At 40.9% G+C, this 26,560-nt stretch overlaps 1 protein-coding gene across 1 annotated transcript in view; it reads left to right on the top strand.

The window, feature by feature from the left end:
* The window catches only part of AFF2 (ALF transcription elongation factor 2), a 406,623-nt gene that overhangs the window by 114,784 nt on the left and 265,279 nt on the right, over positions 1 to 26,560 (top strand). The window lies entirely within an intron of this gene.

Below are 26,560 nucleotides of genomic sequence, written 5' to 3'. Positions count from 1 at the left end.
TGGAATTAATCCGATTTAAAGAATGCTGTTATGCACTGTGCCAAAGGAGAAAAAAAATCTAAAATAAACTTGGAAATTCCTTGACCACTTTAATGCCCATTGTACAGAACTGCTAACAATAAGGGGTACGTTTTCATTGCTCATTTCCCATTGACTTTAATGGAATTAATGTGCCTTAAACTGTGAGAAACACTTTTGAAAATGTATCCCGTTAAGTCTTCATGCATTTTTCAATAGCACTTAGCAGTGGGATTCAATGCCAATTCCTGGCACCAAGAACTTAAATTGCTGAGTTTTGTGTTGCTGGTCTGTTACAACAGTCCTGTGATTAAAGTTATAATTAGCTCTTATTTCTCTCCTGGACACTTCAAGCACAGCTGTATTGCAAGGGTACCAACTGAAGCATTTGTACTGATATAATAAATTTCTTATTCAGAGTTGCTCTAAAGCAGTAACCATTGCAAGGTAGGTTTTTAGTACATGCATGAACAGAGTTACAACATGGGATTTTCATAGCTTTCTGTTTTCCCCCAAGATTACTTCCCTGCTTGTTAATATTTTTATACCAGAAATAAGAAATGATTCATTCTTAAGACACTTTATTGGAAAAGGTCAGCTTTTCCTATTGGAATAATTGTTTTGAGCCAATAATTTGTTTGACTGTTTAAAAACTTGATGTTATTTATTAACATTCCAGGCAGCAACAAAGACTGATGTGTTTTGCAGTAGAGTTTGGAATAATTTTTCTGGGAACTGCATCTGAAAACAGTAAAAAGGCCTATTTATATCAGGTGGAAGCTGAGGGTTGCTTGCAGATGGCATTTTATTAGAAAATGTATTTGTTAATAAATGTAGCTTTGCACAAGATTCCTTTACAGATGTTTCTGTTTATTTTTACCTTAGGTTAGAAATCTGCTGATGTAGATAGCTTCATACTCTCTTGCAATTTATCGCTAGTGGTGTTTGGCAAGTAAATAATTGCATATAAAAGAAATAATGATGGTGCAAAGGCAAATACATTTATTCACTTTTGATCTCTATTAAAATAACAATGAGTCAATAAGCACACTTTGAAGTGCAGCGTTAATATGGAGTATCTCTCTGTAGTGGAACTTTAGGCTTACACCGTGGATCAACTTTTCCTCTACGTTCAGCACAGGAGGGTGAAATCCTGGCCTTGTTCATGTCAGTGGGAGTTTTGCCATTGATCTCAATGACGGCAGGGTTTCCTCCAGAATCTGTTGGTATAGCTTTAAATACAACTGATGTGAACCATTTGTTTTTATTAATAGAAAGGCTGGTAGTCACTCAGATGAAAAAGTTATGTGGTGAATTTGTGGCTATAGCTGCTTTGGTTTATAGCCTGTGTAGCGAACACTTTGTGTGTATAATTAGCTTCATTTATTATGGGGTAAATAGTAAACTCAAGTCACTTCAGCAGTTGACTACAGATAATAATCTTAAAACAGTCCATGTGTTATAAAAGCGAACAATGAATGGCAGAGGGAGAGAAAAGCTATGCAGCTATGCTGCAGTCAGGAATGACTTCCTGCTGCTATGTAGAATGTACGGCATGGGCCAAAGCCAATGGTCCTCACACAGGCAAAACTCCACTTGATTTAAGGATCATTTTGCCTGTGTAAGGACTGCAAACTTTGCCTCTGTATGGTTTTCCACTAATGTGCGTTCTGAATGTAATTTAACTTACATTCGGCAATAAAACTCTTTCTAATCGAAGGTTATAGATAACTAGTTTAGTGTAAGCTTAATCAGAACTGAGAGGGCACAACTGTGAAACCCATAACATTTTCGGAATGACAGCAGAGAGGGGGGGCTCTGTTGTAATCTTTATACAATTGACGTGAAGGATTATGATTATTTGGGGGTGCATGTCAATTTATGAACCTTCCCTAGCTGCCACCAGCAGTTGTGATCTGCTTGAAACAATTTCATTTCTGACACATGAGGTTCCATGCTAATAACATTGCAGGTGATGATGACCCCTTCAAACCATTGGAAGGAAAGTTGCCTTTTTGGGTGCTTCTTATGATTGGCTCTGTAGGTTCCCTTGGATGCTCAGAGCCAATTTTTCAAACTTACCCCAGCCTTTAAATCCACCCACCAAGATGGCACGGCCAAGTTTTTGGATGCTCAAGTTTTTGCACACCTCAAAACCTGGAGTTATATGAACAAATTAATTTTGTGTGTGCAAATTGTGCATATAGACCTCTGCAAGACCAGGCTATGCAAATCTGTGCATTCAAATCAGAGGATTTGGTTCTGCTAAAACTTTGATACCCAAAAATGACTGTCCAGGCACGCAGATTTAAAGGATGGGTTGAGGCCACTGTGAAAATATGGTCCTGTTTATCATGGCTTTATACAGAATGTTTAGTGCCCTGGAGGCATTCTGCTATGCTTGAGGAAGTGGTCAATTTTATAGCATGCTTGGTGTTACTTGATTGGGCCCATGTAGCCCTCAACTCGGTTAGAATTAACAAACATTTGTTCAGTCATTGCTAAGGGAAGAATCAGGCACACTGTGTATCTGCCATATCCTTTGGGGATTATTTTGGTGATTGCCGGATCCTTCAGTCCTTTGCTTTTCCTCTTGGGTATGAATATAGATAAAATATCTAACATCACTTCCCTGTGCATAGTTACTATTTTCTCATTGTCAAGGTCAAAATTCTTAGAACAACAATAGGATGAATTCAAATCCTAACACAACGAATAGCACTCTGTCTTGTCTATGACAAGCATGAGTCTGGCTCCAAAAACTCATTAGGTTGGCTTAAAAAAAAATCACAATTTCAAAAAGAAATACATTTGGGGTTCTTTTTATTTACCTTCGAAGCCTGTAGGATTCATGTTTTCAAGCTTTACTCTGCAACTACAAGGGCTAGAAATTTATTATTTTTAATGAAATATTAGAGTCAAATTTTGTCACATGGCTCCAGGTTCTAGGGCTTTAAGAAAAACACCAAATATTGTGAGACCCGTGACATCGACTTGGCAACATGGGCACTGGAGTTAAAGCAAGTTTCAGACATATCTTCTTTTTCTCATTCTCTGTATTGGTCTCTTTATTCCATATTTATATGTATATATTAATTTTGCACTTGCATATTACACTTGGTAAATACTAGCAAGTCTAGACTCCGTGAGAGCTTTTGTACTGTATGCAGAATTCCACCTATTTAAGTGGGATGATGGTGTGTGATTGCAACTTAACTCTCAATGGGAACTATGTAGCTAAATCCTATGCATTTCTTTGAAAATGTAGGGGTTAGAAATCACTATAACAGCTGATCCTCTCGCTGCTGTGTTAAAATCCAGAATCTTGATATACCGATGTATATTTAAATCTTTAGGAGTCATATGCTTACAAATGATTTCAAATTGACTAACTCAGCATGAGGTAGCTGAAAGTAAGCCTGTACATTTCAGTTTGGGCTTGGACACAAATTACTGAGCACATTGACTAAATCAAGAGGTTTTCGGGTCTGTGGGAACATCGGAGCAGTTTCCAGATAAGCTTGTGAAAAATCATTTGCACTGTACAAACTGTGCAAGAGTTTCCAATAGCTCTTTTGAGGCCAAGTAAATCTGGGGTAATTAAGAAAATTTTTAACTCTTCAGTGTTCCCAAGAATCTCTGCATAGCTGACTACATATTCCTGCAAAATAAGAAACACTGAATTTCTCCCAATAACGCAACGCTATGAACACATCCAAAAGACCCACAACCCCACTGTCACCACCCGTTTAGTCATGGAAGACGGAGAACTTCTGTTTCCGCGTGACTTCTAGGATAATATTTTGACGGGTTCTCTATACAGCAAAGTGATAGGCTTTTGTTATATGTGTTTCAAATCATCCTGTTATCTCTGGATGTATTGATTAACTCAGTACTTTCTAAGCTAGCTATAAAAAAAGCTGCTACTTTCTGCATTAAAGAGCAAGAAAAATTGACAGGTAGATAACCATATTGATTCAACCCAAATGGTAAACGCAAGAGGCTTTATCTATGACTTATAAAACTTTTTATGGGCACCCAAAGCCAGTTTAATATGTTTTTTTTTAATTGAATGGAAAGCAAAAGCCTTGAGGTAACTAACTCCCCTTTAAAATACATTATGCTTTGGTTGCCAAATAAAGTGCATTACTGTATTTGTGGGCACATTGCCTTTTCAAATGCAAGCTTCACTCTTCCTTCAAAACTTTGGGGGTTTAAGAATAATGGACTGAATCAAGCATTAAGCTGAAATGCCCTCACTTGGTTCATATTTCAAAAGTCTGAGGCCAAAAACAAACCAGAAGAGCACTGTTTCTTGCAGTATTATAAGTTATAGCCATGTGTTTTTCATTTGTAAATACTGTGAGAAGTAATGTTTTTGAGATATTCCTAAATGAGGAACATATGATGCCAACCGTCTGAAGACCTCTTATTGTGGCCTTTTCTTGCTTTGTTAAGCTACTGTCCTATTGCTGAGACTGTCATTAGCAGGAGTATTTTTTGGGGGTAAGGGTATTGGAGGGGGAAATAACACAGCTAGGGCCTATCTATTTGCAACAGGAACTACAGAAGTAATCATGGGCATTTAGGAATTGATACTGAACCATTGCGGTCAATAGGAGTTTTGCATTTGACTTCATTGGGTACAGAATCAAGCCTGTAAAATAGAGACAAGTGAACAGGTTTAGATGAAATAACTGGCCCCCATACCCAATATTTTGGGGGGTTGGATGGTTTTTCTCACACAGTGATATTTTTCCCCCAGTGCCTCTGAATTCTGCCTAGGAGTGGAGGCAGAGATGCCAGTGTTCTGCAAGAATGCATCTTCTTGTGTGACTTCATGCACAAGAATCTCCAACCCTTTGAGGTTCCCCAGTTCCAAATTGAATGGCAATTGTAAGCCATTAGTTGTTGGTCCAAATTAATTGTAGGAAATATTATTATTCCAATTGCCTAGCCAGAGGTGGCAGAAAATAAAGTGACCTCAAAGAGCCTTGAGGAAAACAGTTCCTGCATATTAATAGAACTTGTTTTCCCTCTCTGTGCCATTTATGGTGCATTCAAGGAATAGGTTAGTTATACCCACATTGCACCATCTTCTACAAAGTTGAGAAGGCATCACCTACATGCCCACAGTCAGGAATACTAGGGTCTGCAAAGCTCTGAAGTGTAACCCTGAGCCAATCACTTTATTTTTCAGTGCTTGCGTGTTTCCTCATATGGACAACAGGGGTAAGACTGATCCACCTTTGTTAGGCATTTTTAGATCCCTGGCAGAAAGGTGCTGTACGAGTGCAAACTATTATGGAGATATGACTGCCTCTGCATACCTAAGGCTGAATCTCCTAATCCACTATAAAACCACTCTTTTTTTTAACCTGCCTATACTAATTTAAGGAAGACATAACCAAGCCACGTGGAGGCAATTGTTGAGGGCCAGCTTGTGACATTCTAGTTCATGTTGAGTAATACCTTACTCCCTGGATACTCCTACTGTAGTCAGGGTGCTGATATAAAGTTGGAATAACCAGCTTTGCATCTCCAGCCCTCTGGCATAGGGGTAAGTCAGAGTAGGGAGGGCGTTGCCAGGGCAGGGCTGGATCCCACACCAATCTGGGTGATCCTCAATTGACCAAGCGGTTCCTATGGGACCACACTCACTGGTGTAATAGAGTTGAGACCCTGGCACAAAATATAAGTGCTCTGTAGAACACGTTTTGCTTTAAACAATACATAATATTTGTGAGTTCTGAAACCAAGGCATAGAAGCATAACTGGTTTCAAACATGTTTAGATGCAAGTCTTTCAGATGTTTGTATTTTTAATGATGCAGATATTTACTTTGGCCCCAAATTCTGCCTGCAAATGAACGTGCATGTTTCCCACCAAAGATATTGGGAGCGCTACAAGCTATCTGATGTCAGCAATTTGGCCTTTTGTAGAATGGCATCATTGTAAATCTGAAAATTGCACCAAATGCCTTGTTAAATGTTACTTTATCTAACTCAAACCTTTGAAAATAACACACAGATGACTTGAAAAATACTACTGTACATATCTGCTACCTTTTCCATTCATTACTTTCTGGGATTTTGTCCCTATATTATGTTTCTTGCTTTGTGAAAAAGCACAGGAAACAGACTGTGGCTGCAGGTTGCAAATAGTCTGGAAACACAGAAGGCTTTTTTTCATTTTTTTGTAACGTTCAGGAGAAAGAGCATGCACAGATTTTTGCATGTGTAATAACAGCCATTGAGGGTCCATCCCTGGGGCCTGAACCCATGACTTTCAGCACTAAAGGTATGAACTTCTACCACTGCAGCTAAAGGAGTAACTGCCTGTAGTAGTCGCTCATCTTCCCTGGACCAGCTACAAAAGGGGGATGCATAGAACACTGAATATACACTCCTGAGATGCATGTGGCATACCTGGTGAATGTGTATAAATTGGGGATCTGCATGTGCAAATAAGTTGGCCCATACCTTTGAATGCGTATGTCACACATTTGGAATGCTTAGTTCAGAGGCATGCGGAATTGCACACACTTTAAACCATTTGGACCATCCTGTATTATTTGCATATAACATAGCTTCAAAGTATGAAAATGAGAGGAGGGTCTTATATGAGTATTTCTAGCTTTATAGTTATAGCCACAGTCACCCCACTATTAAGCTAGCTGTCTCTGATCCAAGTATGGAAAAGCACTTAGGGGCTGCAGGTGAAAACATCATATGGGAATACTTAAGGGAAAGAAAGTTGAACATATAGCTTGGCAACTGTCCATGAACTGCAGATATAGGTTAAAGTTCTTTAGCTGGCAGGCTATTGCAAGTGTATTAGCAATGTTGGGGGAAAAAATCTAATTTCTGCATGTTCACTTGTGCAGTAAAGAAATTCCTCCCACATAAATATGTTCATTTTACCTTCTGGGAAGCAAAGAAAGGAAACCGTAGCTGCAGTCTGTTATTTAATCTTCCTGAAATTAGCATTTGGTGCTTAGGAAGATTGAAAGATTTAATGCCAATGCCTTCCTCAAAAGAAAGAAATGACACACCACATATGTTTTAGCACTGGTTAGACTGTTAAATGGAATTAATCAAAATCCATGTTAAAATATTTCCATGTGTTAATTAGCAATGGTTTGGAACATCAAAATACATATTGGCTTGGGAATAAATTAGTGAAGAAATATCAGATTTAGATTGTAGGCTTTTAATTTTTGCAACATAATATATTACAATGGTATGTGTTTTAGATAGGTAGATGTAAATATGTGAAGCACTATAAAATGTGCATTTTAAGACTGTGTAATAAAGCCAAAGTACTACTGATAGAGATAATCATGCCCCATTTCCCATTTTCAAAACAATTAAACCACTCTCTCATTCAATAGAGCAAGAGCTAAAGGGTAAAAAATGAAAAAAAAAGTTTTGTCTGAAGCCAAAAGGAAGTTTTAAAACGTCTCCTTTGAAAATCATGGTAATGCAATATCTAGTAGCTAGAAAAACCACCTCTCCTGTTGTGAATAGCCAAGATGCACTTTTGCTTTTACATTCCCATCTGGTTGATGCAGCACTATGGGTTTCAGCTACTCATGCTGAGATTTGTGAGAAGAGGAGAATATCCCAACTGAATTAATATGTAAATGGATTCTGATTAATATGCCTTTTTGTTCTTCTCAAGTTGCATATGGTGGGGGCCTTGTGTACGTGGATCATCTCCCCTCATCCCCCATAGGATCAGGTTTGGTCAGCATGGCATCTAGAGTGACCAGATGTCTCGATTTTATAGGGACAGTCTTGATTTTGGGCCTTTTTCTTATATAGGCTCCTATTACCCGCCACCCCCGTCCCGATTTTTCACACTTGCTGTCTGGTCACCCTAATGTCATCATCCCACACCGTTCTCAGGGCCCAAGATGAGCTCTGCAAGTAAGCAGAAGGATTGAGCTGGTGTGGGATTTAGATGGACAGGGGGATCTTGCCTCGTGTCCCCATGCCTTATGTGCGGTCTGCACAAGATTTAATACAGTCCAGGCAGCGCTACCTTTTGCACTGAGATGCTCTCCCCTTTTAAAGGGAGTCCCAGAGGCAGCTGCCTGTGCTGAATTTCCTGGCTATGTTGTTCATTGTTTCCATGATGCCTCTGAGCCAAAGAGGGCACAGAGAGACTCGGTGATGGTAGAAGGGGTCCTCCATGTGGATGATCTCTGACATTTGTGGGATTTAAGGGTCAGCCTCTCTGGTTTCTTGAATAGTTGGAGGGAAGCGGTGGGTAATGCCGTCCACACATGCCCCAGAGTAGAAGAATTTGTAGAAACACTGCAAGGGGAATTGCAATGAAAGTTTCACCCCAAGCTGCCTCTCTCGTAGGATTTTCCACGGGATGAGGAGGGGGCAATTCCCCCTGTGTCCTGAGAACAGGGATTAGGAAATGCACTGATGTTGATTTTAAATTTGCCTCTTTAATTTGTCCTCTAAGAAGCTATTTGAAAAAGAATATGGGGGAGGGAGGAGACCAAATGCAGACGTAATCACTTTCCAGGCGAATGGACTTTTCTTTCCACTTGGATCCGTAAACATCCCAGAGAGCCGACACGTCCACAATACTAAGTGTAAGCTTAAATCCCCATTAATATTGCCAGTCTAAACATATTTTAGTTAGAACAGTACATGCTGCTTTTCCTTACAGGCTTCCCCAAAATAATTTCATTGTTATGTCCCCCAGATGTGTAAACTCATGGAGTTGTATTTCATTGAACTGCAAGCTATGACACTTAAATCCACACAGACAAGCAGGCAATTACTTCTGCTGTTTGTAAATTTCCAGGCTGCCATTTACATTTGCCTATATTTTAAATATAAATGTGGAGATTGCTATTTTCCTAAATATGGAATTTAATTTTTAAAGCACACACACACTTTAATAAGCTTAAAAAAACCTCTGTGATTCTCACTGTCTTCTGGATCCAGTGCTTCCCCTTTATGCTAATAAGAGCTTTCCCTGAATAAGGGCTGTATGACTTGGACCAGGACCTATATGTGTACATAGGTCTCAGTCCTGTGAAGTGCTGAGCATTCTCAACTCCCATTTCCCTTGGATTTCAAGCACCGTAGGATGGGGTTCCACTGAGAATATATTGTTTGTGCTGATGCATTACAGTTGAGAATGGCCTATTCTGAACCCTTCTTTTTAGCTCTTTGTAGCTTTCTCAGACAGTTTCCTTCTGGGGTGAAACTTCATATTGTAAGTGGTATCAGGAGAAAGGAGAGATTGTACCCCAACACCTTATGCCCTGAAAGTGTGACCCACGGTGAGGTAGGGGGTTTTTTTTATTCAAAAAAATTATTCAGGCAACCATTTTATTTGCCATACTAATAGCCGGAAGCCCATATTGTAGGAATTGTGGCAGTTGGGCAATTTGCATGTAAATTAGGTGTAGCATATGTATAGTGATTGGCTGAGGTACCTCTGATAGCACCATGGTCAAGGTCTGTTGGCATGGCATAGATACGTAACTTACCGTAGCTGAAGGCCCGCATTGTCACGTAGGTGTAATTCAGAAATGGCTGACAACTTAAAAATGGGATGGTAACAGACCACAAATGCAGTGATGATTGAATGTGGTGATATTCTTAACATGCTTGAGTTGAAAATCTGGTGATATTCTCAGTCATGCTTGCAGCTGTTTCCCTCACTTCACACTGACTCAACAGACATTCTGAATTTCAAAGTGACACCAGAGTGACAATCCTGGAATCTTATTTAATAGCTAATGATGCAAAAATAGCCAAATGTAAACATTTCAAGCCAACAAAGAGCTTCTCTTGCACACAGATCCATTGACCTCAATAGGATTCCACACAGGAGTCCACAGGTGGAACTTTTTGCAAGATTGGGCTCTTTGTTGACTGAATACAGGGCACAACCCAGCTCCTGTGGAAGTTAATGGGAGTCTTTCCATTAATTTCAGTAGCATTGGATTTGGCCCTATCCTTTGATGCAATACATGCATCTCCCAGTGACATTCATACCTCACATGCGTGTAGTGTTTAGTAAGGAATATGTTCCCTGCCAATCATGAAAAAAATGATGTTTTTTTAAGTTGTCAAGATGTAAAGTTCTGTATTTGCTCATGTCAGGATGAATCTCTTCATCTGTTACTGAACATACATTTAGAGCCTTCGTCTGCAAATTTTTCATAATGCAAAATTCTCCTGAAATTCTCCAGAGAAGTTCTATAGGAGTCAGGCTAATGCATCTGCAAAAATGGCACTATGAAAAGATAGCTAACAGGCAGCGAATTAGCAGTAAATATTTGGGATACCCCATTGCCTATGCCAGTGGATGCAGTTATTCTATCTATAAATTATTTATATTGATATTCCATGCCTGCTGAATAGTTAGTTATTATGCATGGAATAGAAGCACAACTGGGTTTATATAGACTCTACCTAAGAATATAAGAAAGTCTTTTCAAATCCTATTCAAGTTGTACTAAAATATAATTGTTGGTTTAGTTTTTCCTTCCATGCTGTGATAAATTATTTTGCCTATTTTCGAAAAACATAAAAACATCTGATCCAAAAACACTTTACAGATGGAATAATCCAAATTTGGAAACGAACAAGAGTACATCCGTGTTGGTGAAGAAGTGATCTGTAAAATACAGCCAGATTAGAACTGGAGTTTAAAGGCCAGATTGTACCACCCTTACTGACACTGATATCGCTCCTCGAGTAGTCCTCTTGATTCAAAACGAGGAGGAAGGTATTACTCAACATGAATAGAGGTTGTAAAACTAGGCTCTAAATAATCAAACTAGCAAGACTTATTTTGGACCAGAGGCAGGCATAAAGCATAGAAGAAACAGACTGTGGTAACTGTTACATATTAGATGGGAAGAAATCAAAATGTGCAAAAGCTGCTTTTGTAAATACATAGTATTAAGATCTAACTGAATCTGTATGTCATCAAGAAAATTACTTGCTACAGTTTTGAATATATTTTGACATATTGAATATATGGTAATACATTATTGCTAATGGTTTATTTGTGCTTGTATTAATATTCTACACACACAGTGTGCTTGAAGCCCTTAGCAGTAAACATGGGAAATCTTGTGAGGCAGCCTGTTGTCATAAGATTTCCATCCTAGTTTTTGTAGACCTTGGGGTTCCAGATCCAATGTAGACCTTGGATAAGCAACCAAGCTTTTGGGTATGTAGCCAAGCTCGATCTCCTGAGGTTTCCTCCTTACTCCTGAATTCTGACTATGCTGTGGCTTGAGTATAGATCTCAGGCATCAGAACTCATCCTGTATTGCTCATATACAGAAAATAAGTCACCGTTATCATTTATGGTATACTACTACTCTGTACCTTATTTTCAAGGAGCACAACCAGTGGACTATTTGTTGCTGTTCCATCAGCAGCTATGCAAGAAGAAGAAAGGGCTCCCTGTACCTCTTCTCCACCCCATGTGCCCATGCAGGGACAGCCAAAATTTGGCTCTTAATGTGAAAGAAATGCTATATTCGGCAACTGAGGTAGCTTCCATAGGCCAAGTCCACAGCAAGGGGACTGCTTTGACATTATAGTGCAGGAGATTTTCCACAATATATTCTATGTGTGATTTCCAGTCTGTGTGCCCAGAACAATGTTGTTGTATTCTTGGCTACTTGAGTCATTTCACTTTCTAGGGTGAGGCACACTCCAAGTCATTAATTTGCAGAGAGGAACCCAGACATAAATGAAGAGTGGGACTTCCCTTGCATAGGCCACAATAAATATGTTTGTTCAAGAACAAATAGCTGGAATAAGTAGACAGGTAGCCATGAGGCTGAAGCAAATCCTAGTTGTGTCTAATACCTTGGAGAAGTTGTTCACAGACAATCTCCATCTTTTTTGTAAAGACTGTCTCATAAATTTGGCAGTGTTATTGGAAGTTTGAGTTAACCATGTAAGGGCCCATTTGTATTTCCAGTTAGGAAACGAGGGCCATCACAAGATGTTCAAAGAGGCAAATTCAGCATATTGAGCCGCAAACTGGTGAAGTAGAGGAGAGCAGTGGGTTTGCTGCATGATCTTGACAGAGGCCCCATTAAGGGGTAAGGTTTTTTTCCCCCACAGGTCTGGGGACTAGAACTAGAGGTAGGGAAGAGGAGGTGCCACAAGCTGCATTATGTAGCATGTTTCTAATAAAAAATCCACTGGATGTTTACCCCTCCATATGAGTGAACCACTGTGTAAGGGAGGGGTCTTTTAGTTGGAGCCACCATCAGGTATTTCAGGAGCTATGTTGCCATGCCAGGGAGGAGAGACGAACAGAGGTAGCTGGTTGAAGGCTGAGGACTTCAGCATTGATACCTCTCTGAATTCTCAGAGTACCCTTGGCTTTCTCCACCACCACCTTTGCTACAGGAGGAAGAAGCAAACTTCATCCCTACAGTGCAACAGTCTGGAGGTAATTCTGCAAGTTGAAATGTGATGGTCTCTATCTTGGCAGACATCCAGGGATTGAACGCAAGTCCTACAGATCTGAAAGCATGCATGTCTACAGCTTGAGCTTAAAGAGTAAGCCTCAGTAGCTGTGGGAGGTAACAGACTCATTCACTGCAGATCAGGCACGGATGGGACTGGATAACATACACTGATTACAGAAACCTACAGCAATCTTGGCTCCTGTATAGGTTTCTTCAGCAAGGTGTCCTTCTCCAAGTGAAGCATAGTTGATCTAGATCTTTTTCATTCCTCATCTGTGCACCAGATTCTTCATTAGTCATGGTATGGCCCAGGGAATAATGTCTAACTACTACCGCAGAGCTTTCAGAACCTTGTATTTTTGTGAGCGTCACAAAAATGGTGCCTTTATTTTAATTTCTTGGTGATGAGGAGGGCTTTCCCTAGCGCAGTTTTACAAAAGGGCAAATGTGTGATTAAAGTAGAAAGGAATTTTTATATAATAAAATGTGGTATAGGACCATGTGGAGGCTCTTGCTGATGTGGTTTTTGATTTTGGCTACTAGCAAAAACAAATATGAAAACTGGTCTTTTCTAGTTCTCAGCAGTACTGCTGTCAAAAGCAAGACTCCAGGGAAGTCTTTTTTTAAGTTGCTTAAGCAGTGCTTAAACTTACTAGCACTGCTTGTTTGCCCTTATTGAATGGAATTATGCAATTATTTTAAAGTCTTTGTTTCTACAGCAGCTTCCATGCTTAATTCCTGTCAGAAAGAAGGAAAAGCACTTTTGCCTGTGATGCCCAGCTCTATTTGTGTCAATCCAGAACATTGCACATGCCCAGCTGTATTACTCAGTGTTGTAAAATGGGGTTCACCCTGCGGAGTGGGGAATTCTGGACAGGTACAATTTTAAAGCCCCAGGACTATGTACCGAAGTTATAACAAGGACAGAGCCACCTGGCATTGCAGCTGTGTCAGATGGCAAATGAACAAACCCCTAGGGTCCATGGGAGTGAGAGCGGCACGTTAGGACATGAGGAAACTGGGCTCATTGCCTTCAGGGCAGGGAGCAGAAGGAGGACAGGTAAAGAGGATACTTCCTTTAGGGCTGGAAGAGAGAGGACAAAGCAAGGGAACAGTATCTTATGGCAGAAAAAGAGAGAGGACGGGCACCGGCTCATCAGAGCACGGGGGTGGGTGGAGAAGGATAGGACAAAGCATTTTAAAAAAATGAATCTGGCAAATGGAGATATTGCCTATGGCAGTGGTGCCTAAACTTTTGCTGCCCCTGCTCCCCCCTTACCAGTAGTGGAATCCTCATGTGCCCCCCTCCCCCATTACCGCCGAGTTGGCTCAGCAGAGGATCTGGGGCTAGAGGCTGTGATGGGGATGAGGGCGGAGAGGGAATGAGGGCGGAGCTGGGTTTAAAATGGAGATGGGGGCGGAGCAGAGCTGCAGCTGGGGCCAGAGCGGGGCCGGGGGTGGAGTGGGGCTGCGGTGGGCTGGGGGCAGATCGGGGCTGGGTGGCGCTCCCTCTCTGGCCAGGGCCGGCTCTAGGTTTTTTGCTGCCCCAGGCTCAGGTGGGGCTGGGGCTCGCAGGCGGCGCTGGAAGCGGGGGGAGTGACGTCACCTTCTCCCAGCACTTGCAGGGGCTTTTCCCCCCGCCCAGCTGCGCAGAGAAGCCCCGATATAAGGGGTGGCACACGGCAGTGCAGCAGCCAGGGCGCAGATGAGGGGGCGCAGCCCCGGCTCCCTGGCAGGACTCGCTCTCTCCTCCCCAGGTAGTGGCTGGGCCCTGGCAGCTCAGCATCCCGGGGCTGGGGCTTCCCCTTCCCGCTGCGGCCGGGGGCGCGGAGCCCTCGCCCCGTCTAAGTGGCGCAGCTCCAAGAGCGCAACTGCCCCAAAAAAGAAGGATGGCTGGAAGGCCGCCCCTGGACATGTGCCCCGCCAAGCACGTGCTTGCTTTGCTGGTGCCTAGAGCCGGTCCTGTCTGTGCCCCCGTGGGGGCTGGCCCAGGCCTGCTGTGTGCCCCCCTGAACATTCCCCCCACACAGATCCAGGGGGGCACAGCCCACAGTTTGAGGACCACTGGCCTATGGAAACTCTTGGGGAGGAACAGGACAGTCATTCACATGAAAGATGTGGGACTTGGACTGATTGATCATCCCTAATCACACCAGATGGAGTTAGCAGCATAACAGAGAGACCGAGAAGCTTGAGCTATTCCCTTGGCCGATCTCTCAATCACCCTCAGCCCCCCAAGATTGTCTGTACTTTTTAGGAGGGAAATGACGTCAATTAAATTATTTTAAATCGTATTTAAATCACGACACTATTCATCCGCAAATGTTGGGTGTGACTTCTCCCTCTTCTATTCCATCCTATGTAACTTACTCAGTCGGATTGCCTGTGGCCATGATGCCAGCACCAGCCACAGCTGTGTTCCTACAGAAAATCCTGAGATTTTAAAGTCAATTCTTGATGTCTGAGAAACAATCCAAAAGTCTAAAGCTAGGCAGGCTTGGGTAGCAGGCTAGCTGGCACGTGCATACACACACAGAGTAGCATATGCCACTATCTGTTGGATGTGGAGTGAGGACTGGTTATGTTAGGGGTTAATGAAACTTGGTGGAAAAGCTTCCATATATTAAAAGTTAAGAATTTCAAACTAATCCCAACTGTTGATACTTGTGGTTCTCCCATTGTCGTTTTTTTCTGTATTGTTGCAATGCTGATGGTAGGGTTTTGTGTATGTATTATTGTAATGTTGCATCCTTGTAACAAGATATTACTATTCATTGACTGAACATCACCATGCAACATATAGGGCAGAGGATATAGTAGATATTTGGGGCTATTGTTTCCATTCTTGAACAGACCAAGAAGAGAAGACCTTATGGACAGCCTCCAAGATCTTGAAAGTTTTTGAAGCCCTGACAATTAAGATATATGTGCGTGTATCATAAATATTATAAATACACACCATACTCAGTCATTACACATGCAAATAAACACATGTATATAAAAGCCACCTTAAATTATCCAGAATATGAACACAAATCTAATGTCTAGGCTCTGGTGGTCTCCAGAGTCCCATTCATTGGGAAAATTGTCCTTGAATTTTTTTAAAGTTGTCATTTGAATATACTATTATGGAAACCTCATGGATTACCTTTGGCACTAGGTTCTTAAAGCTAGAGCAAGCTTGCATAACATGCTTACTCAAGTACTTCGATTCACAAACACCCGGTTTAACCCCAGAGAGTAATCAATAGTAATTACAAATGACATTGTCCACAGCACTTTGACTGACAGAATGTACTGTACCATCCAAACACAAGGAATGAAAAAAATGGACTAAAGAGACAAACACGTTTCATACAGACCTCTTCTCCTTAAAACCAAGTATGTAGCTATAACTAATCATTTAAAGATCCAGTATGCCAACATTTGAGTTTCTTTGTTAAAATGAAAATCAGTGCTTTTTCTCCATTTCAATCAAATTGTAATCCTGCTAAACTCAATGGTTTTGTTGCCATTGACGTCAGTGGGACATGGGGATTTGGCCTTCTGTAATTAAAGTTAAGATTAATAAATAAATGTCACCACTTTTCTGGATTCATTCCCCGCCCCCCCCCCCCGACCCCATCTGTATATGTACACCAAACAAGCAGAGTGACTTAGAAACCGATTGTTCTTCAGAACATTTCTCTTCTTCTTTATGGGCCTAATCCTGAACTGATCAAAGTCAACAGATAGCCACCCATTTATTTTAGTGCCCTTTGGATCAAGTCCTATGCAAATAAAATAACCAAGAAGAGTTCTGAAATTAACACAGATGAAGACTACATATTGACTGGATTGGAACGAGTATTTGCACTATCGTCTTGTGCGTTGCTTCAAAACACCACAATCCTCACTGAAACAAGCTCTAGGGAAAATAAATTGAGAACTTTACAAATACTATAGCTGCTTCAATCTTCATACATAATAAAACCTGCTACTGTAAATAACTCATTTTATCTGTCAAACATTGTAGGCACATATGCCACATTAACTGTCACAGGGGTCATAAATAAACAATGTATCTGTCTACATGTTACTTATGTCTGGGGAAAAGATTGAGTATACAGGAAAAATTGTAAAGAACACATTTTAATTGCAAAATAAAAATATTAGCATTTCTATGTTAAATATTTTTAAATACATTTAATCCTAATAGTATGCTCATTATTCAGCAGAAGATAGAAAACGGCAAAGAGACTACTTTTAGTGAAGTGTGTTCTAGTGTGTATTTCTTGGACCAATTTCTGCTCCCAATTGTTGGAATGTAACTCGGCAAATTTTGAAAGTGCCTGTTCATCCTTCTTAAAAAGAAAAACTTGGTGGATCTAGATTCTGGAATCATGGCAATATCTTCAGCAGGTTAAACAAAATATTTCTTCAGCTCTAAGTTACAATGTTCTATATCTGGGCTAACTCCGTTAAAGCCAAGGGTGCTTCTCTGGATGTAGTCTGCTGTAAACTAGATTTTCTTTTAAGAATATAGGACTAGATCCTCAGCTGGTGTAAATTGGTTCAGCTCCACTGATGTGAATGGTGTTGCGCTGATTTACATCAGCTGAGGATCAGATCAAGAGACTCTACTTGTGTAATTTATTCTCATCCATGCCATTATACAGCTCAAAACCATAACTTTTAAAAATTATTCTTGGAGATGATTTCCTCCATATTCTGTATAGTCAAAGTGAATCTGCCCCACCCCAACCAGAAACAGTAGCAGACTTCTGGTTGGGTGCCAATTTCTTGGAAGGTTCCTTTTTTTTGACCACTGACCTCTACTTATTGAGCCATGTGGAGTTAATTTTAAGTTGTCTTATCTAGGCAGCGTCGCCAACTAGAAACCTGATTTCTGTTGGCTTGTCTTCATTAAAAATAGTTTTTCTTGTTCTATATTAAAAAAAAAACAGGTTTCCCCCATATTTCTTCCTTGAGCATGTCTGAAGTTTCAGTGTAGCAACTGAGATGGATTGTTGGTGTAACGATTTGATACAGATAACATACTTGATTTCTGCCAGAGTAAAATCAAATGCCTGCCCTACCAGAGCAAAAAGTGACACTGTATCTTCTATTTGTACTGGTATATGGGGTATAGTCATTATTAATGTATAGAATTATTATGAATTGTGACAGTGGATCAGACTGCAAAACACCTAATAAGTTTAATAAAAACAAAACAAAATCTTCTTACAGTTGAAATCCAATGGATTCTATTCTGCTAATTGGCTGAAATACCCTGGAATGGATCTAGCAATATTCTTTTATGTAAACTAATGAGCCAATAATACTAAAATATAGTATATTAATATAATTAATATAGCAGGTGGATAATGATGGTGGTGAACAAAATTCTGCCTTTGGATACTTTTATACAGCTCCCAATGACTTCAGAATGGGCAGAATCTGACCCTCAGTAAGCAACTATCACTTTGGTGAATCAGCCTTTATCAGAGGAAATGAATGATAAAAGTTTAATCTTGATCTATAAAAGAAATCAACACTGTCACAGGAGCAATGTCTTCTGCTTTAAAAAGAAACAACTTCGCTTCCTCGTGGCATTTATGTAGCAGAAACCGACATGTACAACAATGTTCTTTTCCTTTGACGTTGTCTGTTAAATATCTGATAAGTTGTTTTTAACAACTATTCCAACACCCACAATATTCAAAGTGGCATGTTGGAAAGCATATACAGCACATAAGGAGCTATCATTGCTAGGTGGGTTTTAAACAGCGTAACTACAGGGAGCATTCCAATGCAGAACCTCCTGTTAACGACGTTTCCATAGGTGCTTAAGTTCAAATTAACTGTTCTAAAACCCAAATTAGAGTCAAATCTGATGTGAGCCAATTTACTCTGCACAACAATCACAGGCAATGAAAAGTGTTCTGCTAGATTGCTGCTTAAATCGGATCACTGTAGCTCCCTCAGTGGGAGAGCAGTACAGAATAACAATGGCCAGCGGCTAAATGTAATTTAATTATTAGGTTTGCACATTGGTTAGTTCTTGCATTGTTTAAAAAGAAACATTTTCAGCCAGGTGTGCAATGTCTGGCCAATGTTAGATATCATTATAAAAAGCTGGAGGAATAATAGACTGATGATCTAACATGCCTGCATTTAAATTAAGTGAGGTCTGATTGTCGAATGCTGAACTCGAGCAAAAGGTGGTGAGTTCATTTCCATTGGGGGCTGACATTTTGTCCTTTTTGTATATTGTATTGTTAGCTGTATAATGCACGCAGCAATATGAACGCTCGAATAATGAAAAGCCTGGAGCCTAGGAGGTTGAAAGTAAAGCTTCCTTGTGCTTGAGATGTCTGTTGTTTCATGCAGCAGCTTTTCTGGTTGAAATAACTCAGTGGATCTAAGAACTACCACATAATATTTGCAAACCAAACACAAATGTGGATAATAAGATGTCAGTCCATCTTTATCTTTCTGCTAGGGTTCCTCAGAACTGAAAAATATTCCAGCTTGCCGAGTGTAAAATGATGCATTGCATCACCAGTATTACACTAATATCACACTTATGTTTTTCCCCATTCTTTGTATTGTAACAGCAAAACTTTGTATCACATCATATTTTATATGAAATTGCTTGATATAGGGTGTGATGACACATTCATATTGTGTTAGAAGCTTACTTTAACTGCTGCATTTTTAGGCCATTTGGACAAATGTCTATCAATCTGCAAAACTGCATTGTAAGATGTGGTCATTACAGTTAAGGTTGAATTGGCGTTTCCATGATAAACCCTTTGGGGAGGGTTAGATGTTAACATGGATCTTCTGTTGTTAAAAAGAAACATGAGTCAAATTCAGGAACAATATAAAGAGACTCCTACAAATTTCTACAAGGTTCTGCATCAGAGGATAGATGTATATAATTATGATGACCCTTGCTCCAGAATGCTCTCTGACTTTTGCCCTGATGTGGACTTTCGGTGGATTTGGGGGCTGAGGGATTGACATGGGATGGCTATCTTCTAGTCCACTGCTGAGCACAGGTTTCATGAGTGTATCTGGAGCCTGCACCAGCAGGCATCAGGATCCTTGTTTTGAAGCTTTCACAAAATTTACAGTTGAAACTCAAGCGTCAAATTCTTTATGCAGTTTTTCCACTCAGGGCCAGATTTTCAAAAGCTTTTTGGTCCCTGAAAACGCAGATAACTCTCACTGAAGGGAACCTACATGCTTCTGAAAATTCCACTGGGTTTCATCTTTAGGCTTCTAAATAGCCTAAAATTTAGGTGCTCTCCTACTCAATGGGAGTGTCCCTCTGTAAGACTGATTTGGGCCTCAGTGCACACTCTTTGGGGAAAGGTGAATTCAGTGCCCATGAAAAGGACTGTATTAAGAAGCGTGGAAACTTCGTGCATCTTGTATAACAGAAAGCTGAACGAGAACATTTTTATGCCTATGCAATTCACTTTTCTCATCTTTTGTCTGGCTTTCCTTTGCTGCTGTTTCTACTTGTGCTTGGTTAAGGATTACAGTCTAACCCTGTGCAGGGCTGAGAACAACTCTTGTTAAAACCAAAATGCTGACCTCAGTTCTGTATCTGGAACAAAACTTCCAGACACTAGAGGCATTATTCTAGGTTTACACTGATGTAGCAGAGAGCGGAACCTAGCCCAGACTCCCATAATCAGTCATAGCTCGTGTCCCATTCTGCTTGATCCAAAGAATGGGGAGAATACTCACACAGCCTTGCGCACCAAATGCACAGTCCCTATCACTTGAAGGAAATGTTTCCATTACAATTAATGGTATCAGGATTTATACCCTCTGCAGGCCAGCCATTAGAGGACAACATAATCCTCAACTCTTCATCAGGATTAGACACCCCATCGAGGTGAAGGCAGAGTTACACATTTAAACCAGTCCAGATGTTACACACTCAGTATTGTTACTTAGGAGACACACTCCAGGTCTTTTTCAAGCCCATTTCCATTTGTCTAGTAATTACCCCTTTGATAAATTCACCTGACACGTCATTTTTTACAAAAAACTCTTGCTGCTGAACTTTTTGACCTACTAGTTTGTGCCCAATAATGGTGCCTCTTTCAATTTGTGGCACATAACATCCTTCATCGCAAAAATCCAGCAGTACTGGATGTGGTTAGGTACATGGGAGAAAGAGGGCTTAGTCTATGGCTAGACCTAATTATATTCTACACAGTTGCATTACAGTGATGTGAGCTCTTGTAAAACTGAACAAAACAAAAACACCCCATTATACCCAGGGATCTGGTGCTCTAGAATCTATGAACTCAGCACTGTATGAGGGACTATGCAGGGACGAGCCATAAAAGGCCAGAGTTTTTCGTTCATTATTATTCTTTATTTGTATTACCATACCAACTAGGAGCCCTGCTTATGGACCAGGACCCAGTTGCGTTAGGTGCTGTACAAACACAGAACACAAAGACGGTCCTTGCCCCAAAAGGCTTATAGTCTAAGACTAAGTCTAAGAGACCACAGTAGGGTTGGTGGGCATCCAGTTTTCGACCAGAATACCCAGTCGAAAAGGGACCCTGGCAGCCTCGGTCAGCACCGCTGACCGGACTGTTAGAAGTCCGGTTGGTGGTGCCGCAGGGCTAAGGCTGGCTCCCAGAAGTGGCCAGCATGTCCGGCTCCTAGGCATGGGGCAGCCATGGGGACTCCGTATGCTGGCCCCGCCCCCAGCACCTGCTCCACAGCTCCCATTGGCCAGGAATCACGGCTTATGGGAGCTGCAGGGGCGGCGCCTGCAGGGGCGGGCATCGTGCAGAGCCTCCTGGCCCCTCTGCCTAGCAGCCGCACATGCTGGCTGCTTCCGGGAGCCGCCTGAAGTAAGAGCCGCCCAGCCAGAGACCACACCCCAACCCTCCTCCAGCTCCCCAACCCCCTACCTCCAGTTGGAACCCCCTCCTGCACCCTAACTCTCTCCCAAAGCCTGTACCCCTTAACCCCTCCCACAACCCAACCTCCTGCCCCAGCCCTGAGGCCCCTCCCACACTCCAAACCCCTCAGCCCCAGCCTGGAAGCCCCTTCCGCAAGCCAAAATCCTCATCCCAGCCCCAGCCAGAGCCCTTGCCCCCCACCCACACCCCAGCCCCAGGCCAATGAAAGTGAGTGAGGGTGGGGGAGAGTGAGTGATGGAGGGAGGAGGGGGTGGAGTGAGTGGGGGTGGGGCCTTGGGGAAGAGGCGGGGCAGGGGGCATGGCGAGGGTGTTCGGTTTTGTGCGAATAGAAACTTGGCAGCCTTAGACCACAGATGGATACAGACACACAGGGGATTACACGGAAACCATAAGACAAGATTGGTCAGCACAATAGGCCGTGGTCTCTGCAGACCAGCAGCATAACTGTTGTCAAAGTTTTTTTTGTTGGCAGCACAGCAAAGGAGAGTTTTGAGGAGATAAAGTGAGTTAGTTTTGCAGATGTTTATGGGTTGCTCCTGATGGTAGTTCCATTAAATGTGGGTTGAATTGTCTCACTGGGGCAGTCTAAGGGCTGTGGAAATCTTAACTTTAAAATGTCTTGCTTTTGTGGGTTTTGCTTTTTTAGTGCAAGCACTGACAATCTGAAAAAAGTACAACAAGTGCCTAGTTGGCTAATATGATAGCAGCCATTCCTAGTTTCAATTCATTTTGTTGCAATTTAGAATAGGCTTGGAAGAATTTTTTATTTTTTTTTTTTTAATGTTCACTCAGTGGACACATGCAGATCATGTTTGGCTGCATGCTCTATTTAATTTTTAGGCCACATCTGACACATATCTGTGGTATTTAGACAGTATTACCATTCAACTTGTTACTGGTTTCAGGAAATTATTTTTATATCTAGTTTTTTTGTGAATTGAATTAACAAGTTAAGTAATTAATTTGCAAGGACAAATAAATAAACATATTTTTATTATGTCTGTGAATTAAACAGGGTGGACAAGACAGATGACTATGTATTCTATTATTTCTATGTATTCTAATATTTCAAGTGTTAAACCGGCTCCCATGCCTTAAAATTTCAGGGCCCAAGATTTGTAAAGTCCTTCCAACAGTGGCAGACAGCTCTGTTTGACTTTTACAGGTATTTGCAGAGTGCAAGTCAATATTATTGAAACCTGTACTTATACGCAATAATTTTTCAAGGTACAAATGAACAGAGCATTGCTAAGATGATAAGGTTGCAATATGTGTATATGAAATCTATAGGAGTTCTTGACAAATAGCAATGCGATCTGACAGCAAAGAATCAACACACAAAATTAGGTCACAGCAGCTTGCTTGCTCTTTACACTGTCATGGCTGATTGGTTATTCTCATCACCCTTTGTTTAAAATCATTTCAGAATTAATTGGCGTTCATTAACGCAAGTCTTTGTAGTGGAATTGCAGAAACAGTCATTAATGTAGCTAATAAACATAAAAAAGAAAAAAGGATCATATTACCAGGTCCCTACAGGCTGTTAACTAACATTTTGAATAAGAATACATAAACATAAATTAAACATTTTTACAAACTGCTAAGAATGTGGGAATTTAGCACGGTGGTCTGTAGTAATGCTTTGATACAATTTGTTATAGTATGTCTGTTTTTTTAAAGATGCTCTTATGAAGATGGTGGCTCCGATTAGATTAGAAGTTTCTGCTATAGTCTTGATGATTTCTTTAAGAATGTGCTGGACGGCATACATTTAAAGGGCCCGATCCTGCAGTCCTCACTCAGGCAAACCTCTCACTCAAGTCGATGGGAGTTTTATCTCAGGAATTTGTGGGGCTCAAACTCTGGTGTTTTGAGGCTTACTGAGGAAAGAAGGCTCAGTCTGGGATTTGAGCGAGGCAGGTACTTCACAGACTGTATAATGGTGAAATGGTGGTCCAGATTTTTAAAGACATTTAGATATTGCTCCACTCAGTGATGCAAGACCTAAGAGACTTGGGAGCCCCCATTTTCAATGACACTTAAGGCCTAAGTGACTTTTGAAAATGTGACTTAAGCTCCTACATCACTTAGCCCTTGAAATGCTGAACAGAGTTACGCCTAAATAACTAAAAATCTGGGCCCTTGTGTTTTCTTTTATGAGCATGAAGATTAGCCATTTACATTACCTGGATATTCTACCTTATACAGTGCATGTCAGATTGACTTCACTTAGGCAGTGCTGAAAAAGGTGATTATTGGTTTGGTGTGTGTTAATCACTGCATCCCCTTCATTTGGGCAGTTTTATCAGTTTGGTGGGGTGTAATTGGTGTAATTTTTAGGCACTTCTGTGTATCTTCCTCCCGGCTTCCCACCACACACCCCCTTCAGGTAACTTTCCAGATATGAGATTCACATCATGTTATTAATGGCAGCATACAATATGACAGTGCTGCATAACTCACCTTTGTCATATACATAAGGTCACATTTTGGGATATGTGTGTATGAATGAGTAAGTGATAGCTGAGTAGGGCATTAAGCCTTTTGGGAACAAGTATGGCTGGCCTTGAGGTGTGCAAGGGGGGACAGGTCACAAGGACTATTTCTCAGATCCTTTGTACTCCCATGCAGGAGCCAGTCCCTTTGGGGAATGCAGGCACCACTCCCTGCTCAGGATTCCATGGATACTTGCTATCCAAAATAGGGAGGAAGATGATCTTAGTCCCCCGCTTCCTTAGGACAGGCAGTGCATGCTCTCTCCTTACAAAGGATGGAAATGCTGCTGTTGCATTGGACACTCTATACAAGCCCTCTGAGTCTGTCGGAATTCCACCTGGGGCCTCCTGTTGTATTATGGTTCCATGCACCAGATCCAGCATGAGAGATGGCTTAGCCTATGCCTGCCGAATAGCGGTGCACAGCAAAGTGCTGCACTGGTGAGGAAGCTGCGGGGTGTGGATGCTGCGGGGACGAACTAAGAAGCTTCCTAGTTCCTAATTTGCAAACTAGGAACCTGGTAGTTTCCACCTGAAGTGTTCACACGGAGGAGTTCCAGTGCAGCACTTTCATGTGCCCTGCTATTCACACCCCCATAGTCCAAACTGCAGAGCCCTTAGAAACTTCACTTTGGCCATAGAATGGAAATCACATTTAGGGAATTTTACTTTTAAACATTTAGGGCCTGTCTGGCGTTTCAAAAAATTCAGCCTCCTTGAATGCACCTGCAACTTGCCGCACAAATAATTCCAGGCACAACTTTGCGCCCATGAGTGTTTTCATAACATCTCGGTGCCTGATCTGCAGTCCTGATGAGGTGTTGGGTCAGCCAACAAAAGAATGCAGGGGCCAAATTGTCCCCACAGTTATTTGATCCTGAAATTTTGTGGACACAGAAATGGAGGTCTGGTGAGGGACAGTTTGAAAATGTGTCCTCTGTTTATTTTTACTAACACCTTTAGTACCTATTGCTGAATACACTGGAAAGTAATCTGCAGATTATCTTTCTAAGGTATCTAGTTGGCATATTTCTAGGGCACTGGGATATCTGAGTACCATTGACTGATGCACTTTTAACCTCAGATAAATGTACAGTCCCCATACAAGTTTCTTTTTGGCATAGTACTGTAAGTTACGAGAACATTTCAAATACGAAATCAAATAGATAAATGTAACTACGTGTTTGAGTCTCCATACCCAGTATGTCTATACTCTCTTTGACATACACGCATGCAGAGTGATGATCCCCATGTATTACTTTTTACAGCCTGTGATTTCAAACACTTCACCTTAACTAGGATAAGATTGATAGTGAGAGAAAGAAATATGTTTTACCTCTAACAATTAAAATATAATAAAAGAAAGAGGCTAAAAATTGGTTTAGTCTCACTTTTGTTTATTGACTAGAACATATAAATGGCTTGAGGCACTACTAAACAATAAAAAAAAGTGGCCCACTATTGTGTCTTTTATCCATTTTAATTTATTTTTGATGCTGCATGCAGTTTCTGAATATCTTTTGTAGGTTGTAATAAAATAGCCGCAGTGCAATTTTGCATGTATGTCAAGCGGTGCGTGACCTGATATGCAAATTTAATACCAAGGTGCCAAAACTGAATTCATAATGTTTCACATCTACAGAGCTGTTTAAGGCAGTTTAGAAATCAATGAATATGTAATATGAAGGTGATAAGACCTAAATAAAAACCCTATTTATCTACTATGAAAAGTATTTATACACAGAATATTTAGCACAAGCAGAAAATGGGCAGAGTTTCCAATTATATGGTTTACATAAATGTTAAACCATGTGCTCAGAATAGATAACATAGCTAGTTCCTTCGCAGTATACTTTAAACTTTGGAAATGTTTACAGATGTGTCCCTTCATTATATATATAATGAAACACTAATCTAAAGCAGCTTTTGAAGGAAACCTCTTTGAGGTCTCTTATTTATTTTTTAATTTACAGTATATGGGGTGCTTCATTATAGGTTTCTGTTACAGATTTTCAGATTATTAAAAATCAGGGAAATAACATACATATTTATGGAGTCTTGAAATTTATGGTAAAATAAGGAACATAAATTTAACTGTAATATAAATAAATACGAATAAAATGTTTTCCATCTGCTTGCCTTTAAAAGTAAAGAAGATCTAATTTTGGAAGTGCTTTCACTTTTGAGATCTCTTTCTGAATCAATGAGCTGGTTATTTCTATTGGCTTGTCTAAAAAGTTAATCTATTAAAAGTCTCGGGAGTATACAGAGTTTTACTATTGTGGCAGATTGGCCTATCACTCAGCAAGCCTACTCATGTGTAGAGATGGCCTGGGAATTTAGGCCTTGATTGATGGTGATCAGTCCATGCTATATCACACTGAAAATAAACAGCATCTCCCCAGAGAGAGAGAGAGAGAGAGAGAGAGAGGGAGGTGTGCATCTGTATTTATTTGCGCGGGCTGCGTTGTTTTACAGTCAGTCAGTACAGAGAGACATTTATATCCCATGGCTTGGAATAAGCTGCTACAATAATGAGTACCTGTGTGTAGAGCAATCAGAAAAAATGTAGGGGTAGTGTAGGATTTGAAAGGCGTCCATCGCGCCATCCATGCGCC

The sequence above is a fragment of the Lepidochelys olivacea genome, assembly GCF_965140295.1.
Source record: "Lepidochelys olivacea isolate rLepOli2 genome assembly, chromosome: 9".
NCBI lineage: Eukaryota > Metazoa > Chordata > Testudines > Cheloniidae > Lepidochelys > Lepidochelys olivacea.
This window is presented reverse-complemented; position numbering and strand designations above follow the sequence as displayed.